Source organism: Elephas maximus, chromosome 11 (genome assembly GCF_024166365.1).
Source record: "Elephas maximus indicus isolate mEleMax1 chromosome 11, mEleMax1 primary haplotype, whole genome shotgun sequence".
NCBI lineage: Eukaryota > Metazoa > Chordata > Mammalia > Proboscidea > Elephantidae > Elephas > Elephas maximus.
In genome coordinates this window covers 74521911-74540718 of record NC_064829.1, presented here as the reverse complement: position 1 = coordinate 74540718, position 18808 = coordinate 74521911, and the positions used below count along the sequence as shown (strand labels likewise).

The 18808-nt window shown below is 36.7% G+C and overlaps 1 non-coding gene across 1 annotated transcript; it reads left to right on the top strand.

Annotated features, from left to right (window-relative positions):
* The first annotated feature begins 12599 nt into the window (after positions 1 to 12599).
* Positions 12600 to 12706, top strand: LOC126086406 (U6 spliceosomal RNA). Its single transcript, XR_007519494.1, has one exon. It is a non-coding gene; the product is annotated as a U6 spliceosomal RNA (small nuclear RNA).
* The last annotated feature ends 6102 nt before the right edge of the window (positions 12707 to 18808 follow it).

Genomic DNA, 18808 nt, shown 5'->3' with positions numbered 1-18808 from the left:
AATTACAGACCTTTAATTTGAGAGCTATAAATAACAAAGAAAATATATTTTAAAATACACCATGCATTTCCATTTTTAATTTGTCTTAATCCCCCACTTATGCATTAGGATAAGGGTTTTAAATAAGATTAGATTTAGAAGGCTAATTATAATCAAGGTAAATTATGGAAGCATTCTAACTATACACCATACACTGTTCTATATTAAACTATGATTCTAATATTTGCTGCAGGCCACATTCAAACTGTGCTGAATAATCATTTCTACCTCTAATGCATTTATTAATTGGTAAAATATGTCTTTGTCAATTGGGCTCATTCTAAACTATTTTCAATTCATTAACTGAAAATATGGGGTTTTAATTTTTTCCAAGTTGCCATAGATTTGCCTTAACTCTCATTGAAATTTAAATTTATACCTTTGCTTCAAAAAGAAAAAAAAAAAATCCCATCACAAACCACTAGAAATGTAATGACCTCATTAGCGAATCTTATTAAGAATATTTTCAATTTTATTTTAACTAAGAGTTTTGGGGGTAAGAATAGCATATTAATTCATAGAAAAAATATATGAATCAATAAATAGAGTTAAGCATTATAATTTTTCTGACAGATTTTCTCAGAACTGTACAGGATTTTAGTAATTAATTTTAGAATGATTTCCTCATACTTACTATATGCCACTATCAGTTGGAAGATATAAAGAAGTTATAGGCAATTAAATCAAAATATTAGAAAGTAAAAGTCATGAGCGCAGAGAGAAAAAAAAAAGAACTTGAAATTTGTGTGTCAGGGAAGGGCTTCTGGAAAAATGTTGACTAGAACTTGGTAAAGACATTGGAGGAAAAGGGGTAGGTAGAGTGTTCCATACAAGGTTAAGAGTATGTGCATAAAAACTTAACATAAACAGTAGTTTATCACTATAAATGGTTTAACCTCGTTGTCACGTAGAATGCAAACTAGGGGAAATGGTGAATTCAGAGACATGTGTGAGAACCAGCTCTTAAAAGGCATTAGCCTGGTGATATAGCAGACATCAGGACACATTTTTAGTAGAAGATGATTCCTGAACTGTGCTATGAAGAACAGAATAAATAATAATAATATTAGCATTTTATTTTGAGGAGACAACAGGGAGTAAAACTCAGGAATAACAAAATCAGTAAGTAAGTACTTCGATATTAATGGTGTAAAGAATACGTGGGAGAATGTTAAGAAATAAAACTAGGAAACTAAAGACTGAAATTGGTCTTCCTGTCCCCATTTAATTAATCATGATAATGAATCTTAAAGAGGTGAAATAACTTGACTTACCTGCCCCATCAAACAATTTTTAAATGGCAAACCTTGAACTCAAACTCACATTTGTACCCATAATGTTAAAATAACCCTGATTACTATATGGGCAATAGATTAACTACTCTAGACTTCTAGCCTGGAGTTATATCCCCTCCTAATAAAATTATAGAAATCACAGATATGGTATTTACCATGAAACAAGAATACTGAAAAATTCTACAGGGAAAATATTGACTGACACAGGAAGCATCAAAAGAAGACGGAAGGAATACCCAGTCACTCTATCAAAAAGAATTAGTCGACCTTCAATCATTTCAGGGAGTAGCATAAGATAAAGAACCTATGGTACTGAAGGAAGAAGTCCAAGCTGCACTGAAGGCACTGGCAAAAAATAAGGCTCCAGGAATTGATAGAATATCAATTGAGATGTTTCAACAAATCAATGCAGAGCTGGTAGTGCTCACTTATCTATGGCAAGAAATCTGGAAGACAGCTACTCTGCCAAGCTACTGGAAGAGATCCATGCTTGTACCCATTTCAAAAAAAAGTGATTCAATAGACTGTGGAAATTATCAAACAATATCATTAACATCACACACAAGTAAAATTTTGCTAAAGATAATCCAAAAGCTGTTGCAGCAGTACATTGATAGGGAACTGCCAGAAATTCAAGCCAGAATCAGAAGAGATCGTGCAACAAAGGATATCATTGCTTCGATGCTGATGTCAGATGGATCTTGGGTGAAAGCAGAGAATATCAAAAAGATGTTTACCTGTGTTTTATCGGCTATGCAAAGGCAGTCGACTGTGGACCATAACAAATTATGGATAACATTGTAAAGGATGGAAATTCCAGAACTCTTGATTGTGCTCATCAGGAAACTGTACGTAGACCAAGAAGCAGTTGTTTGAACAAAACAGGGTTACTGCATGGTTTAAAGTCAGAAAAGGTATATGCCAGAGTTCTATTCTTTCACCATATTTATTCAATCTGTATGCTGAACAAATAATCTGAGAAGCTGTACTATACGAAGAAGAATGAAGTATCAGGAGTGCAGGAAGACTTATAAACAACCTGCATTATGCAGATGGCACATACTTGCTTGCTGAAAGTGAAGAGGACTTGAAGGACTTAATGATGAAGATCAAAGACCACAGCCTTCAGTATGGATTACACTTCAACATAAAGAAAACAAAAATCCTCACAACTGGACCAATAAGCCACATCATGATAAATGGAGAAAATACTGAAACTGTCAAGGATTTCATTTTACTTGTATCCAGAATCAATGCCCACGGAAAAAACAAAAGACACATTGCATTGGGTAACTCTACTGCAAAAACCTCTTTAAATGTTAAAAAGCAAAGATTTCACTTTAAGCACCAGGTAGACCTGACCCAAGCCTTGGTATTTTCAATCTCCTCATATGCTGAACAATGAATCAGGAAAACTGAGGAAGAACTGATGCCTTTGAATTATGGTGTTGGGGAAGAATATTCAATATACCAGGGACTTTCAGAAGAATGAACAAATCTGTCTTGGGAGAAGTATAGCCAGAATGTTCCTTAGAAGTACGGATGATGAGACTTCAACTCACATGCTTTTGACATGATATCAGGAGGGATCAGTCCCTGGAGAATGACATAATGTTTGGTAAAGCACAGGGTAAGCAAAAAAGAGAAAGACTCTCAATGAAATGAATTGACCCAATGGCTGCAACAATGGACTCAAGCATAACAATGATCGTGAGGGTGGTGCTGGACTGGGCAGCATTTCATTCTGTTGTACATGGAATCATTATGAGTCAGAACAACAACAGTAAATATCAACTTTCCAAGGGCAGTGTGTTTATTACGGTGTATAATGGCTATCATATTCCCTTAAGGATCCTCATTTGTTCACATGAATTTCTACTAAGATCTACTAAGAAATCTATGATGTCATTCAATCTCCTACTAGGAATGGTAGCTGTTGTTGCAAAGACTGGTATTGTTATACTGACTGCTGATCCCCACAAACCTTGAAAGACACGAACTACCAAAATTCACACAAGAAGAATTAGATAATCTCATAAGCCTCTATTATAGCAATTGAATCAATAATTAATTACATTTCAAAAAGGAAAATACCATACTCACATGGTTTCACTTGTGAAGTCTACCAAACATTTAAGGAAGAAATTATGCTAATTCAGCACAATCTATTCCATAAAATAGAAGCAGAGGAAGCACTTCCTACCTCATTTTCTATGAGGCTATTATTACCCTAAAACCAAAAGCAGACAAAGATATCACAAGAGAAAAAAAACTACAGATCAATAATATCTCTCATAAATATACATGCAAAATATCCCAACTAAATATTAACAAACTGAATTCAACGATGTATAAAAAGAATTGTATACCATGACCAAGTAGAATTTATCCTTAGTATGAATGGTTGTTTCAGTATCTGCTAATCCCTAATTGTAATGTATTGAAGCAACAGGCTAAATGAAGAAAAAAAAAAAAATACAATTACATCAATTGGTACAGAAAAGCAGTTAAAAATCCAACATTCATGCATAATAAAAACTCTCAACAAAAAAGAGACAAAGGGGATCTTCCTCAAATTGGTAAAGAACATGTATTAAAAAAAAATTAAAAAAAAAACCCTCCAGCTAATAACTTTAATGGTAAGAATCTAGATGCCTTCTCCCCGCTGACTGGCAACAAGGGAATGATTTCATACGTGCCAGTCCTAGTCAACATTGTACTAAAATTTTAGCCATCACAATGAGAAAGTCAAGGACATAAAAGGAATAGAAACTGCGAAGCAAGAAATGAAAACTGCTTTTGTTCACACCTGAGACGAATGTCTATGTAGAAAATTCTAAATAATCAACAGAAATATTCCTGCAACTCATAAGCAAACACAGAAAACCAGCAGAATACAAAGTTGTAATACAAAAGTCAATTGACTTCTTATATGCCATCAATGAACAATTGCAATAGGAAAGTAAAAAATAAACACAAAATAAAAAATAACATTTATAATAGCATCAAAAATGAAATCATTAGGTATAAATCTAACAAAACTTATTCAAGTTCTATATGCGGAAAACTACAAACTCTAATTAAAGAAATCAAAGAAAATCTGAATAAATAGAATCATGTTTTATGTTCATGGATTTGAAAATGCAATTGTTAAGACGTCACGTCTTCCCAACTTGATTCAGTGCAGTCCCAATCCAAATCCCAGAAAACTATTTTGTAGGTATTGACAAACTGATTTTAAAGTTGATATGGAAAAGCACAAGGCCTGGAAGGCCAAGTACAACGCTAAAGAAGAAGAACAAATTTGGAGTACTCACACTACTCAATTTTAGGATGACAGTAAAAAATATATATAAATAGATAAAACTAAATCTGTTGCCATTGAGTCTATTCTGACTCATAAAGACCCTAAAGGACAGAGTAGAACTGTCTCATATGGTTTCAAGGAGTGGCTGGTAGATTCAAACTGCCAACCTCTTAGTTAGCAGCTGTCGTAGCTTTTAACCACTGTACCACCAGGGCTCCTAAAAATAAAGATACAATAATCAAGACAGCATTAGCAATAGAAAAGACACAAAGATAATGAAACAGAATAGTGAGCACTGGCATTTTGTTATTGGCTGCCTTCAAGTTCATTCCCAACTCATGGCTACCCCATGCATAGCTGATGGAAATGGATTGAAGTATTGTGATCCACAGGGTTTTCATTGGCTGATCTTTGGAAGTAGATTGCCAGGCCTTTCTTCCTAGACTGTGCTTAGTCTGTAAGCTCTACTGAAGCCTGTTCAGCATCAGAGCAATATGCTAGCCTCCGCTGACAGCCAAGTGGTGACTGCACTTGAGGTGAATTGTCTGGGAATCGAACCTGAGTATCCCGAATGGAAGGTGAGAATTTTACCACTGAACCACTAGTGCCTTCATAAGAGTGATAGACACACCGATATACTCAAGGAATCTTTGAAAAAGGAGTAAAAGTAAAAACAGAGAGAGGAAAAAACACTGGAAAGTGACTGAAGATTTTTAAAATAACAACAAAACAGCAAATACTGACAGAGAAACCCTATGAAGTTTTTAATGAAGCTTTTCACCACAATGAGCAGATTTCCATTCCTTACTAGGTTTATAATTCAAAATAATATTCATATTACTAATTGTATTGAAATAAGATAGATTGAAAATGCTTTGAGGCAACTAAAATGATATTAATATATAAAATATTTTCTTCAGTTATATTAATATAAACCCTATTACAATTTAAATAATGATTTTGTAGTGCTTAAGATATAAATGTGTAGAATGTTATACTATTATCAGAATAAAAATCAATTTATGTTTTTAAAATATGGTAATTATTTTCTAATTTTCAGTATAATCACAGAATGGAAAAAAAAAGTCTATCAAATAAATTAACTAAATTCCGTAGCAAGCTAACATTTAAGTTGGGCCACAACCTATAGAGTTATACCTTATTCAACCATTTCTACTCTATTAACTTTTTCAAGAGGCAATACAATAATGTGGTACTGGGTGGATACTGGGGAGGCCATATTAATTTATAGTGGATACAAAACCTAAAAGATAAGATCATTAGGACCAAGAAAAGTTGACTTAGTTCACAAGAGAAATGTATTATATTAGAAAAACCACTGTAGGCATATAACCCAGGAGGCTCACTATAAAGAGATAGACAAGGGAAAGACTTCTGTTCAGCAAATTTTGAATCCCAAAATATAAGGTCATTGAGTTTGAATATATTTTACAGAGGCAAGATGAAACAAAAAATAATCAAATTATGAAAGCTGGTATGTAAAGTTTTGCTGACTTAGAAAGAAATATTTGCTCTTATTATTTCTTCTCTAGGTCCATAATTCCAGGCTCCTACAAAATAAAGAAAATTGCCCTAAAGATCTTTCAAAAGTTAAGTTTTCTTTATTAATGAGAGACCTATCACCCAAAGAGAAAGAGTGTCACTATATTGGATTTTGGTTAGCATGGAAACGTATTTTAATCTAAAAGCTTCATGTCATAAAATAATGTTAGAATGAATTGAATGTTGGCAGATCATTAGGAAAGATGAAATCGTTATTTTTAAGAAAAAAGGGCCAACCATACAGATAATAGTGACTACCATTAATGTATTTCAATTCTATTCATATAAAAGGAAGGAATGTTTTTATATTTTGAAAGCTACAACAAAAACATATTTTCTTGTGAAATATATTGATGATCTAATTAAATCTTAAAATATCTGCTAAAATAAAAGAACTTCAGTCCTCTGGGTTTAGGAGTAAAGACAGATATATATATCAGATAAACTTGGAAAGTACAGAGGTCAGAAGAGTTAAAAAATGAACAGTTGGGATGAACAATGGGTATATTATGAAATAGAATAAACCAAAAAGCTTAAAAGCATAGGCAGAGGAAAGCCCTAGAAGCAGTTCCCAGACTGCTGAGTGTTCTCTACAGGTCAATGGATCTGACTCACCACTCCTTACTGAGGGAATCCTCTAAATGGGTTTTCACGCCTCAGGCTTCTATTGCAGTTCCTGGCTGGTGCAACTCGTTAAGCACTGGACTACTAACTGAAAGGTTGGTGGTTCAAGCCCATCTGGAGGTACCTTGGAAGGCCTGGCCATCTGCTTCCAAAATGTCACAGCCTTGAATACTCTAGGGAGTGCAGTTCTACTCCGCACACATGGGATTGCCATGAGTCGGAAATGACAACAAAAACAGCAAGGTTTCTACTCTTCAGCTGTTCTGCATGTAGTCTGCAGACTTATAATATTTAAAGCAAATCTCATTATGACCTGTTTCTAAAGTCACCTTGGTGTTCTTTTATTATTTTTGTTTTTCAGTTTACACTGCTGTTCCACTTTTTGCAATCTCCATAATTTACCAAATATTAACTGATTCAACATTCTGCACACCTTTCTAATATTAATTTTGGTGATAGCACCATACCTCACTCTGCAGCATGCTTTAAAAATTGTTTGGCTTTTGTACTCATTACTATAATCTTTTCACTTTCTTCAACATTCAGGTGCCTCCCTGAGCTGCCACATGCCTCTGGAGGACCTCCCGCTTTGGGGGACCACCCCCTGCATGGAGCACCAAGGCATTAACCCACTGCCATTGAAATTATTCCAATTCCTAATAACTTGATAGGACAGAGTATAGCTGCCCCATAGGGTTTCCAAGGCTGTAAATCTTTACGGGAGCAGGCTGCTACATCTTTCTCTCGTGGAGTCACTGATGGGTTCGAACTGCTGACCTTTCAGTTAACATTTGAGAGCTTAACCACTACACCATCAGGGCTTCTTATCAATGCATTATCCGAATAAATAGCTTGTTGTGCAATGCTGCTATCTCATGGTCAAGTTTTTGTTGATGTTGTTGATTAACCCCAAGTTCTCTGAAACTCATTAGAGACATGAAGGTTCGATAGAGTTTAGTATATCAGGGCTTCATTAAAAATAACACAATTGCATATGGTGAAATTACTGATCTTCAAGTATTAAAAAATCTGAATTTCGTTCACAAAGAATAGGCAGGGGAAGCACAGACCTCTTTCTCCACAAGGGGATCTTTTTTTTTTTTTTTTCTCATAAAAAGAACACAGGTTTTATTCCAGTTGGTAATTAGTACAGCAATTGCTTTTCCTGGGCCCCTTTGCAAGTATGGCAGCCAATAAAAGGTAGTAGGAATCGTTGTACATATTTGGTAAGGCACTGGAGGGGCAGGATCAACGGACACAAGAGCCCTTTAATTCTTCTAACCCTTTCTTCTTCATCCCAGGTCTACAGACCTAGAGCTTGAGATCCAGCAGCCAACATGGACAAAGATGTAGCCTTGAGAATAGAAGCAGTGTACTAAACATGATAGAAAATAAAGCTAATGCTGTATTTGTTCTTGACTGTCTACCTCTGGGCTTCTTTTTAGTAAGAAAGAATTGGACTTCTATTTTCTTTAAACTGCTTTTGGGGGTTTCTATTCTATACAGTTCAATCTTATCCCAACTGAGTTGAGTCCTAGTTGTGATGTACTGCCAGTAACAGAACACTCTGTGCAGAATTAGCTAACTAGAAGAATTGAGAATATGTATACTAAGGAGTGTGATTTTGCGAACTAAAAAGCTGGTGGCTGCCATTTTATAGTGGCAAAACACGAGGTCACACTGTTACCTTCAGCATTTTGGAAGGCAGAGCCCTATGAAAAATTCAAAATGTTTGTATATGCTGGCTCCTTCCTGATATTTTTGGCAAAACCTCACCAGTGAGAGATCTATTGAGACTGGAGCTTTGCTATCACTGAGCAGAGCTAAAAGGAAATGTCACTTGGCCAAGGGGGAAGCTCTATGTCTGTGGTTTATAAAATAAGTTGCCAAGGGGTCTGTAATTTGGAATCTTTTCAGGGTTAAAAATTCAATTGTTCCTCTATTCGATATTGAATCAGTTATAAGTCGTGGTTGTGAAACTGCAGCTATCATAGGAAACAATACTGTTGCCTTGCCATATAAATGCAGTGAGCTTCTTGCAAAAATGCAAAGGCTTCAGATTGTCTCAAAGGAGGGACTGCTGAGCTAAAAGACAGGGGCGTTGATAGAACATAAAGTCCAGTTAGTTCAGGTTTAAAAACTATGATCGACTAGGTCTTAGGCTGTGTTATTCTCATATGAAATCAATAAAAAATAAGTATCTTGGGCATCTACTATATTTTTGAATGACTGTATGCTAATGAGGGTATTAAATTCCTAAGATTAAAATGATGTCATAAAGTCATTCATGCCGAATGTAAAGATGTGATAAAAACTAGCTTTCTGGTAATCCCTGTTATTCCTTACTAATAGATCCCAGTTTTATTCTGTAAATTAGTAAAAATATAGAACATTTGAATAACACTATCAGCAACTTGCAAGGAACCCTGGTGGTACGCTGATTAAGCCCTTGACTGCTAACCAAAAGGCTGGTGCTTTGAATTTGCCAGACGTTTTGCAGGAGAACGACCTGGCAATCTGCTCCTGTAAAGATTACAGCCTAGAAAATCCCATGGGGCAGTTCTACTCTGTCACATGGGGTCACTCTGAGTGGAAATCAACTCCACGGCACCCACCAATAACAACAACATTAGCGACTTGTTCTAATGAACATTTATAACAGGCTATTGTCAATCACTACAGAATACACGTTTCCTCAAGTGCAGTTGCCATAATTACAAATAATTATTTTGGATCATAAAACAAATCTTAAGGAAATGCTGAAATTTTTAAAGAATCCGCTACACTCTCTGATTATAATGATATTAAATTAATAGCAACAAATTATGACAGAAGTAAAATGCACAAATATATGTAAGTAAAGCAACACACTCCTAAGTAAGACAAGAAGTAAAAAACAACCACAAGGGAAATTAAAAAAAATTGTAAACTGAATGGAAATAAAAATTTTAAACATGGAAATAAAAGTAAAATGGCAAAATTCATAGATGGACTTCCAATTCTGTTTAGGATAGAGAATGCCTTAAAAAAAAAAAAAAAAATTGTCCGTAACTTAACAACATGAAAAAAAAATGATAAGCAATAATTTCATCATGTGTCCTATTCCCATTAAAACTCTGAGGTTAGAAGGTAGTGAAGGAACCTAACATTCAAAGAGGATCAGCCCTTCACAGTAGTCAGTGACCTCACAAATTTTTTCACCTCTGACACAGCAGAGAAAACCCTGGGGGCATGGTGATTAAGCCTTACGGCTGCTAACCAAGGCGTTGACAGTTCGAATCTACCAGACACTCCTTGGAAATTCTATGGGGAAGGTTTACTCTGTCCTGTAGGGTCGCTATGAGTCGGAACCAACTCGACAGCAAGAGGCCTGACTCAGCAGAAGAGAACCTGGAGCTGTTCTGCCAACAATATAAAAAAAAAAAAAGTGGGTAAAATTTCATGTGTCTAAAGGCCAAGTGGAAGCCAATAAGTTTGAAATTGTTAGGGGTGCTTAGCAATTGCCTACACTATCTCACTTAGCACTACATCCCTTGAAAGCTCACTCCACAGGGTGCTCAGGGAAGAAATTGCCTGCAGGCAAGAGCGGAGACGGCAGTGTGTGTGTGCACGTAAAAGCTTCAAGACGGAAATTAAATTATACTTGTAGTTTCTCCAAGATCCAGTTTGAAATATCTAAGTGTAGGGTTTAATTACTCCATCATGGATCAAAATTACAATTCAACCCCAGGCTTAGGCAATTATTAAGAAATCAGGGTAACTTTTTTAAACATGGCCCCTGAGAGCCAAGATCTGTACATTGGTACTGCACAGAAAGATGAAATGGCTTGTGGTTGTAAAGCCCTCACAAATTCTATTTCATATCCTCTGTCTTAGAATGGGTTCTCTAGAGGAGCAAACCAGTTAAATATGTATGTAAATAAAGAGAGATTTACTTCAAGAAAATGGCTCATGCAATTGTGGTGGCTGGTAAGTCCCAAATCCATGGCTCCAGTGGCAGACTAAAGATCTCTGTTGACTCACAGGGTTGCAAGGGCCAGGGAATCCAAGATCTGTAGATCAAGAGGCAGGCTGTAGGCCTTTGCTGCCTTGTGGGGTTGTGGAGGTTAGAGAGTCCAAGATCTGCAGGTCAGGATGTAGGCTGGAGATTTCTGCAGGTGTATGTCCCAAGAACCAGAGGTCAGATAACAAGGAGAGTGCAGGGTCGAGAGAGAGGGAGATCTTTACCAGAACATCCATTTATATACTGGAGGCAGGCCACACCCACAAAGAACCTCCCCCCATCAACTGATTAGCTGCTCACATCAGGTTACAAAGTGGAAGATGATTACATCATGGAAGCACGCCTGCCAGACTACTAAGAATCATATCCCAGCCAAGTTGACACATAACATTAACCATTACATCCTCAGAGACAAAAACCTCTTAACTCCAAACTAGGAGTCCCTGGGTGGCACAATCGGTTAAGTGCTTGACTACTAACTGAGAGGTTGCAGGTTCAAACCCACTATAAATCACTTCAAATACATTTTGCAAACCACTGACCTTGGCACATGGATAATATAATCTCTGAATTAAAAAAGTAAGTGTTGAGGCAAAGAAACATGGTGACATTGACGTTATGACACTACCTTGGGGATTAAATATGAGCATGTGACTATGGTAAATCACTGAGCAATATGAACCAAAACCTTTTGCCTGAGATATTATTGATGAATCCCTTAGACTCCAAAAAAAAAAACCAAACCCCTTGCCGTTGAGTCGATTCCGACTCATAGACTTTGTTAAGCTTGCACCAAAAAGGTCAAATTTGTTGTCGTCAAGTTGATTCCTACTCATAAGGGCCCTACAGCACAAAAGAGAGCTGCCCTATAGGGTTTCCAAGGCAGCAATCTTTACAGAAACTGACTGCCACATCTTTCTTCTGCAGAGCAGCTGGTGGGTTCGAACCATCAACCTTCCGGTTAGCTGCCAAGTGCTTAGCCACTGAGCAAGCAAGGTTACTCTTATTATTAAACGTAGGGGCTTAATAAAGGTAACAGTACCAAACACACTTTCAAAGCTTAAAGGCCAAAGAATAGATGGCTTACCTCCCAAGTCCTCCCCCATCCCCTCTTATTTTTCACTGACAATGGGAACGGCATTGTAAGAACATCACATTGCCAACTCACACATCAGTCAGACTTTAGACAGCGGTGTTAGAAGTGCTGTTGCGGCGGCTCGTGAAGACTAAAATTACATTTTTTCTGGCAGTGCATTGCTATCATCTCCCACACCTATTTTAAATCTCAGGTTCATTAGCATAAGTCCAATTATTTGAAAGCCTTGGAGAACATGAATTAAAAGTACAGAGGCAGGATTTAGAAACATTCCAAATGATTTTAGAAGTCTATACATAATGCCCACTAAAAACTGAGTTCCTTTCCCCCAGAATGACTGCTGTGCTAAGTCAGAACAGACTGCCCCTACATCAAAACCATGCAGAAAATTGTACGTGTGTGCACGTGTTTGTGTGTATAAGGCAGCCATTGTAGTAGATGCATGAAAGTAGTTACGGTGAGATCTGAAGACGGTCACATAAAGTTATTGAAACTTAGGCCATTAGCAATATTTTTTTCTCCTTCACTTGTGTGTTAGGGGATAATTGCAGATTACATATTTTAATGACTGGTACTACATCTCCTATCTATGAACTACGAAAATTTTTCTGTATGGAACAAATAGTGGACTTAATTGTAAGTAGGTAAATATTCATTAAGAGTGTTAGATCCATGCTAGCTTGGGCAGCACATATTCTAGCATCAGAAGGATACAGAAAACAATAACATGGCCCCTGCACAAGGATGACATGCTAATTTGTAAAGAGTGTTGTTGTTGTCGTTGTTAGGTGCCTTCAAGTAGGTTCCAACTCACAGCAATTCTATGTAAAAAAGGATAAAACACTGCCTAGGTGTTGTGCCATCCTCACAAAGGTTGTTATGCATAAGCCCATTATTACAGCCACTATGTCAACCCATCTTTTGAAGGTCTTCCTCTTTTTCACTGACCCTCTACTTTACCAAGCATGATATCCTTTCTCCACAGACTAGTCCCTCCTGATAACATGACCAAAGTGTGTGAGACGAAGTCTTGCCATCCTTGTTTCTAAGGAACATTCTGGCTGTACTTCTAAGACAGATTTGTTCATTCTTCTCACAGTTCATGGTATATTGAATATTCTTCACCAACTCCATAATTCAAAGGCATCGATTCTTCTTCGGTCTTCCTTATTCATTGTCCAGGTTTCACTTACATACAAGGCGACTGAAAACACCATAAAATTACCTTAGTCCTTCAAGTGAATTCTTGGCTTTTTAACACTTTAAACTGGTCTTTTGTACCAAATTTACCCAATGCAATATGTCCTTTGATTTCTTGACTGCTGCTTCCATGGGCATTGATTGTGGATCCAAGTAAAGTGAAATCCTTGACAACTTCAGTATTTTCTCCATTTATCATGATGTTGCTTATTGGTCTGGTTGTGAGGATTTTTGTTTTCTTTAGGTTGAGATGTAATCCATACTGAAGGCTGTAGTCTTTGATTTTCATCAGTAAGTGCTTCAAGTCCTCTTCACTTTCAGAAAGCAAACTTTTGTCATCTGCATATTGCAGGTTGTTAATGCATCTTGCTCCAATTCTGATGCCCCATTCTTCTTCATAATCAGCTTTTCAGATTATTTGCTCAGCGTACAGATTGAATAGTTATGGTGAAAGGATACAACCTTGACACATACCTTTCCTGACTTTAAACCACTCAGTATCCCCTTATTCTGTTTGAATAACTGCCACTTGGGCTATGCACAGTTTCCTTATCAGCATAGTTAAGTGTTCTAGAATTCTCATTCTTTGCAATGTTATACGTAATTTGTAAAGAGTGTTACAGCCCAATTATTAATGATTCCAAGCTAGTTTATCATATTTTCTGTTAAATCTAAAACAAATTAGGTTTTCCAATCCACGTAATCAGGGGGTAGACAGGAGTTTTGTCCGTTTATTCCGTTAGTCAAGTGTATTCGTGCTCTTCTTATGTGCCTGGTGTTGTGCTAAAGACAGAGAAGGAAGAAGAGAATGAGGGTCACTCCTGCATGAAACTTATTGTCTAGACAGAGAAATGAACACTAAGCACAGCATAACAAAAAACATATAACTGCATTCACGGGAAACCATGTGAAGGAGACGTAGGTGGTGTGGTGAGATAATGTAATGGCAGGACGAAGGCAGGACAAAGCTTAGGAGTCAGGTAAGCGGTGATATTCAGGCTGAAGGCTGAAAGCTGAAAGATAAGTTCGTGTGACTGTACCATAGGTGAGGGTGGGGAGGAAGGGTGCAGGCAAGCAAAATCCTAAGCTATGAAGTAGAAATCAGTCTGTTTGAGATGAAAGAAAATGAAAATATTTGCTGGCAGTGGGTGTTGGATATGCCGTTTTATATGCTGAGTAAATAACTAGATTGTTTAGGCAATTTTGGAGCCTGGCATATGAGAAGCAAGTACTCTCAGAAAACAAAGGCAGATTGCACTGTCCCTATCTCCTGCGACTATGAAACAAATGCATAAACTGCGGGGGGCGGGGACGGGGAGGGGAATGTTGCCAGAATTAACGCTTCACTGCTCCTGGAGTTCACAGAAAGTTACTCTTTCTTGCCCTTTCAAAAGCTGCTAAGGAAATTTTAGCACTGAAAATAGTACTAAAAGAATATTAGCTTTCAATGCTGAAACAATTTTGAATTAATTCATTAGTATGTTGACAGTAAAAAACAAACAGGCCTGTTTTCCTCTTCCAATATATTCAAGTTTCTGGTGGACTTAGCGAGTAGTTGTCATGCTCATTAAACACACATTTGTATTGTTTTTGGAAATGTCAACTAAATATTTAGAATTCTAGAGGAGCTGACAGTTGAAAAAGTAAATGATTTTGCCCTGGAAGAAGAAACTACTGCTGCCAGGAATTCATTATTTTGACATTACAACTGATGGGTTGGGTATAACTCCTGTCCAAAACAATAGGCTAAGAGGTCAAGTATATTGCCCTCAACCGAGATACGATAATAAAATCCATGTGTTTCAGGTAAACAAGGTAATAACTTTGTACCTAAAACCCCATTTTGGGGAGTGACATTTCAATTTTTTTTTTTTTTCCATTTCACCTGTTTAAATCACTTAGAAAATGTGATGACTTATAAAATAGGAAATAAAAATAAAAGGTGAAAATAAGTATGGTTATAAGACATCCCTGGCAAAAAATGCATACATTCTCAACACCTAGGGAACGTATCAGAAATGACGATGGGTACTTATACATACGAACTTAAACATACAAAAATATAGCATTTATAATGCCAAGGTGGGGGCAACAATTTTTATTTTATTCTATTCATTTTTATTTCTCTGATATGCCTATCAAAAAGCATTATTTACCACTTGCTGTCTAATATTTCAGGTGCTTTTAGAAGAAGGAGAATCAGTCGCTGTCCTTAAGACTTCTATAATTTAGTTAGCTGAATTAGACTCAGTTTATGGGGTAGTTCTGTTCTGTCCTGTACAGTCACTATGAGTCAGACTCAACTCAATGGCAATGGGAATAATAACATAGGAATAGGAAACTATTTAAAAATACCGTATAAGATTATGTGTGAATCATGACGCTGCTTATTAGTCCAGTTGTGAGGATTTTTTTTTTTTTTTTAATGTTAAGGGATAATCCATACTGAAGTCTTTGATCTTCACCAGTAAGTGCTTCAAGTCTTCTTCACAGTCAGAAAGCAAGGTTGTGTCATCCACATATCACAGGTTGATAATGAGTCTTCCTCCAATCTTGATGCCACATTCTTCTTCATACAGGCCAACTTCTGGGATTATTTGCTCAGTATTTTTTTTTTTTTATACCAGATCTAATAAGAATGGTGAAAGGATACAACCACGACATGCGCTTTTCCTCCTTTCCTGATTTTAAACTGTGCAGTGACCCTTTGTTCTTTTTGAACAACTGCCTCTTGGTCTATGTACAGGCCCTTCATGACTACAATTAAGTTTTCTGGTATTCCCATTGTTCACAATGTTATTCATAATTTGTTATGATCCATGCAGTCAAATGCCTTTGCATAGTCAATAAAACAAAAGAAAGCATCTTTCTAGTATTCTCTGCTTTCAGCCAAGATCCATCTGACATCAGTAATGACATCCTTCCTTTCACGTCCTCTTTTGAATTCAGCTTGAATTTTTGGCAGTTCCCTGTCAATGTACAGCAGCAACCACTTTTGAGTTACCTTCAGATAATTTTACTCACGTATGATATTAATGATACTGTGCAATAATGTCCACATTCTATTGGATCTTCTTTCCTTGGAATGGGCACAAATATGGATCACTTCCAGTCGATTGGCCAGGTAGCTGTCTTCCAAATTTCTTGACATAGATGAGTGAGCACCTCCAGCACTACATCTGTTTGCTGAAACATCTCAATTGATATTCCGTCAATTCCTGGAGTCTTGTTTTTTGCCAATGCCTTCAGTGCAGCTTGGACTTCTTCCTTCAATACCATAGGTTCTTGATCATATGCTACCTCCTGAAATGGTTGAACATCAACTAATTCTTTCTGGTACAGTGACTGTGTATTCCATCCATCTTCTTTGGATGCTTCCTGCACCATAGAATCTTTCAATATTTCAGTTGGGGAATTGAAATTTTTCTTCAGTTCTTTCAGCTTGAGAAATGTTGAGCATGTTCTTCCCTTTTCATTTTCTAACTGCAGGTTTTTGCACATTACATTATTACACTTAACTTTGTTTTCTTGAGCCGCCCTTTGAAATCTTCCGTTCAACTCTTTTACTTCCTCATTTCTTCCATTCACTTTAGCTACTCTACCTTCAAGAACAAGTTTCAGAGTCTCTTCTGATGTCTACTTTGGTCTTTTCTTTCTTTCCTGTCTTTTTAATGACCTTTTCCCTTCTTTATGTTTGATTTCCTTAGCATTATTCCACAACTCATCTGGTGTTCCTTCACTAGTGTTCAATGCTTCAAATCTATTCCTGAGATGCTCTCTAAACTCAGGTGGGATATAGTCAAGGTAGTATTTTGGTTCTCATGGAATTGTTCTATTTTTCTTCAGCTTCAACTTGAACTTTCATGTGAGCAATTGATGGTCTGTTCCACAGTGAGGCCCTAGCCTTGTTCTAACTGGTGATGCTGAGCTTTTCCGTTGTCTTTTCCACAGATGTAGTCAATCTGGTTCCTGCATATGCCACCTGGTTAGGTCCATGTGTACAGTCACCTTTTATGTTGTTGAAAAGAAGTATTGTCAATGAATAAGTCATTAGTCTTACAAAACTCTGTCATGTGATCTCCACTGTTGTTTTTATCACCAAGGCCATATTTTTCAACTACCAATCCTTCGTCTTTCCAACTTTTGCATTCCAATCACCAGTAGTTATCAATGCATCTTGATTGCATGTTTGATCGATTTTAGACTGCAGAAGTCGGTAAAAATCTTCAATTTCTTCATCTTTGGCTTTAGTGGTTGGTGCATATATTTGGATAATAGTCCTATTAACTGGTCTTCCTTGTAGGGTTATGGATATTATCTTATAACTGACAGCATTGTGCTTCAGGAAAGATCTTGAAACATTTTTTTTTTTGATGATGAATGCAACATCATTCCTAATCAAGTTGTCATCCCAGCATAGTAGACTATATCATTGTCCAATTCAAAATGGCCAATACCATGCCACTTTAGCTCACTAATGCCTAGGATATCGATGTATATGGGTTCCATTTTATTTTTGATGGCTTCCAATTTTCCTAGATTCATAATTCACACATCCCATGCTCCAATTATTAATGGATGGTTTCAGCTGTTTCTTCTCATTTTGAGTCGTGCCATATCAGCAAATTAAAGCCCTGAAAGCTACTCTATCCACATCATTAAGGTTGACTCTACTTTCAGGAGGCAGCTCTTCCCTAATCAAATTTTGAGCAGCTTCCAACTTAAGGGTCTCATCTTCCAGTACTGTATCAGTCAATGTTCTGCTGCTGCTCATAAGATTTTCGGAAGTAGGCTTCCAGGTTCTACTTCCTAGTCTGTCTTAGTCTGGTAGTTCCACTAAAACCTGTCCACAATGTCGCCATGGGTGACCTGGCTGGTATTTGAATACAGTAAAACCTGTGAACACTGGAACCTGTGTAAGGTGGAAACCTGTCAGAGAAGGAAAACTCAAATATTTCCCAATGAAAAGTGAGACAGCAAAGTTGCAAGATTGCACCCTTTCAAGGGTGGAAAATTTGCAAGACCTGAAAAAACAAGGCAGTCCCATCGATTTCTGACTCTCACAGGCTTCACTGTGTCCTAAAACCCATGTGACTGTAACTCTAAAAGGGTGAATTTTATGGGATGTCAATTATATCTCAGTAATAAAATAAAATTGATGTTATTTGGCCTAGTATAGCATCACTGGTGGTAATGAGAATTGGTCAGATTCTAGTATATTTTGACAGCAGAGACAAAAAATATTCCTTGATGGACTGGAAAAAAAAGGAGTCCAAGTAAACTGCTAGGTTTTTAGCCCTAGCAACTGAAAGAATGAAACAACATCAGTGGATGTGGGGAAGGCTATGAGAAGAACAGTTTTTCAGGCGGAGACACTGTTTCAGTTCAGATATGCTGAGTTTAGAGTACCCATATAAGTGGGGCTGGCCCAAACTTTATTATTCTTTAATTTAATTTGATAGGAAATTAGGAATTAATATTTAATTTTTTTTTATAATAGGAAAATATATGATGACAAATCAAGTAAACTTTATTTTAAATCTTGCTTGCCTTTGCAGGCAGATATTTAAACAAAATTCATACATTTACATAATTATTCAAATAATTGCATAAAAAGTAATTAAACCTTTTCCAATTATGTATACGATTGATTTTCTGTGTAATTAATATGTCTATATGGA